The sequence below is a fragment of the Prinia subflava genome, chromosome 1 (assembly GCF_021018805.1).
Source record: "Prinia subflava isolate CZ2003 ecotype Zambia chromosome 1, Cam_Psub_1.2, whole genome shotgun sequence".
NCBI classification, from domain to species: Eukaryota; Metazoa; Chordata; class Aves; order Passeriformes; family Cisticolidae; genus Prinia; species Prinia subflava.
Window position 1 is genome coordinate 42,214,800 of NC_086247.1, and position 3,382 is coordinate 42,218,181.

The following is a 3,382-nucleotide window of genomic DNA, read 5'->3' on the forward strand; positions in this document are numbered from 1 at the left end:
AGTTGGCAGCTTGGAGAGGTGAAAACGACTCAACACATGTCGAATGTTTACTGTAAATCACAATCAGCAGTATGCTGTGTTTGCCACCTCCAAGGTGTGACTTTGGTAACCAGAGTACAAAAGGATTTCTGCTGCTTTCCACCAACTGGAATTTGGACCAATTTGGCAAAGTCTCATCTCAAATAATCACAGAATCACAGAACCATAGAAGGGTTTGGGTTGGAAGAGACCTAAAAGATCATCTAGTGCCAACCCTTCTGCCTTGGACAGGGACACTTTCCACTAGACCCAGTTGCTCCGAGCCCCATCCAACCTGGCCTTCAGCACTTCCACAGATGAGGTATCTACAACTCTGAGCAACCTGTTCCAGTGCCTTACCACCCTCACAGTGAAAAACTTCTTCCTACTATCCATTCTCAACCTACCCTCCGGCAATTTGAAGCCATTCCCCTTTGTCCTGTCACTACATGCCCTTGTAAATAGTCTTTCTCCATCTTTCTTGTAGGCTCCCTTCAGGTACTGGAAGGCAGCAACTGAGTCCCCCCAAAGATTTCTCTTTTCCAGCCAATGAAGAAACATAAACAGCTCCTGGTTGTGAATCAGTGAGTACTAAAGGGCAAGAAAGAAGAAAAGTTCTTTACACAAGCCACATGCAAATTACATGCAAAGTCTTTTGGACCTGTGGCTTTGCAATGCTGAAAGCTTCCTTGTAGCCCACTACTCACACTTCTCAAATATAACAATACACAGTCATGAAGGAAATACTGCCCAGGGCAAGGGGTACATCCATGTTAGGATATAGCAATGGCCTAAGTCAAATTTCTTACACAATGACTGGGGTTTTTTGCCAGCTCAATCAGGCATTTCATTCTAAAGACTTCAAAAGTACTATGCAAATTGCAGACCTGGCAGCAACCAATCTGACAAAAAAGAGAACAAGTTGAAGAGAATTGGTCTAGGTGGAAATCAAAGACTGCAGAAAATAATTGTTGCCGGAAACTGTGTGAATAGCTATGAGCAATAGTAAATGCATTAGAAAAGTTACCTACCTTCAGATATGGGGAAATAACTGTATCTGCCACCAATACCTCCATAGTGAAGTTATCTGACAACAAATACACATTGTGTGATCAATTAAATGCCTCCAGTCAAAGGTGAATTAAGGAACAGCAAGTGTCTGATTATGCCTGATTATGTACACTAATAACACAAGAAGTGGTAAGTACTTCACAAACAGAAGCTCAGACGTTATTTTTGTGTTTAAGCACAAAAATTAGACTTCTAAATTCTGCTTGCACAAAAGCTATCTTTAACTACTCCTATTCCAAGTTTAAAATTGAGCAAAAGAAAGCAGAAGCCAGACACGAAAAGCAGACACCTGAGCAGAGCTCCTGGCTGGGATCCCATCACTGTTTCATTCAGGTATGACTGGCTACTCCAAGGTCTCCGTTTAGTCCATTTATTTCTGGAACATGGGGATTTGTATGATGTCATTTTCTAGTTGTGTTAGATCAAATGGTATATGTGAATAGATCTGGGTATTATAAAGACTGCAGCACAAACAGAAATACAAAATCCACTGAACAATACAGATGGGGGATGGGAGAGGAATACTGAAGCTAAAGCTACATTTCCAGAGGAAACAGATGAGGCCAAGTCACACTGCTCATAGACGATAGATATTCCTCATTCCATGTCACAGTGACTTTTTACATAAGCAGGATAACTGTTTTTACCCAAACTGGAATATAATTCCCATCTGTAAGAGCACACCTAAGCATTTGCCTTTGCTGTCCCCAGTTGCCAGAAAACCAAAGCAACTCCTCTTCCACCAGACTCAGTCTCTGCAGCAGTGGCTCAGCTGTACTGCAAATTCTCACAAACACCCACTTGTGCATTCAAATTTTAAAAAACAAAATACAGTAAGAACGTGTTTTCAAACTTTGACCCCCAATTATTTGTTCCCCATGGACTCCTCTGTAGCCAGCTTAAACCCACCAGTACACTCACTTATCTAAAATATATTCCACAATCCTCTGCGAAGCAGTGCACAAATGGCCACAGTTAAAAAACTAGATGGTGAAAAACAAAGCAAGATTTGAGATTGCAGAGGGGCATTTGTTGCCAGCAATGTGACACAAGACTGGACCAACCAGCATGGCAGTTGAAATAGGGATGGAAATGACAGAGTAGCCTGAAAAATAACTTTACTAAATAGCCTGAACCTACAAAAGAACACAAGCCAAAAAAAAGTGTGGGGGGAACCTCAGAAGACAGAACAATGGGGCAAACATAACAATATATACAGTGTGATCTGAGGGCAGGGAACCAATGAATAACAAGAATGCAAAACATTGCCTTTTATGTAAAGTACTGTTAACCAATCATAAACAAGAACACAAAACATAACCTTATTTGGCATGAACATATTTACATAGCTTTCCCATTACTCCATTCTCCTCACCATAACCTATCTAGATATTTCCTTTCTTAACATCCCGTTTCCCATGGCCTCAGAGTGATGCTGACTTCATTGTCGGCCAAGGCCAACTCACTGTCTGTCCCAGGCAGTCCAACTCCCACAGGCATTGCTGCATCCCTGAGATGCAGGAGTGGAGACAATTCTCCAGACGACAGACAAGGCCTTACAAAACACATACACACACGGAACTTTGTTCATTTACGATGAAACCTGAAGACTGAGACATGAAGGCAAATGCAGACTGGGGTTGTCAAAGCTGCACCAGACACTCCTCTCCTAAGAATACAGACTGCTTAATTAGCCTGTAAGAATTGGACCCAAAACCTATGCATTTTGGCTGTCCCTGTTACATACACTAACACCTCCCAGTGCAGAACATGAGTCTTTATCTTTCTTTTTTAAAGTATTTCAGATTATATATTTTTAGTTCTGCCATGTTTGCATAAGGATTGTCCTGCTTTCTGCAATGTTTTCATCTCCAAACATCACACAAGGATCTGTCTGCTTATTCAAGAGCTTCCAAAACTCAAGTATTGCCATGGATAAATAAAATCAGAGGCAATGATGAAAAAACACCTTCTCAATACTGGAAGATAAAATGTCCCCACCTATGTAAGGAGACCAAAGAATCCAAGCTGCAACTAGTTCCCAGTCTTTTTGCTAATTTCTGACTTCTGCAAGGCGTGCTACTTGACTTAAAATTGTTCTTACCTCAGCACAGCCTAATTGGGAATGGCTGCTTTGGAGACAAGGAGGGAAAGAAGGAAAAGCTACCTACAAACTTCTTTGTGTAAATGATTTGACGAGTCAAGTTAGAAATTGAGTTTTACTCAGTTAGGAAGTTTTGAAAGGCCAGTGTGGGAAGAATCCATGCTTTTAAGCTGCCAAGACCTCATTTGG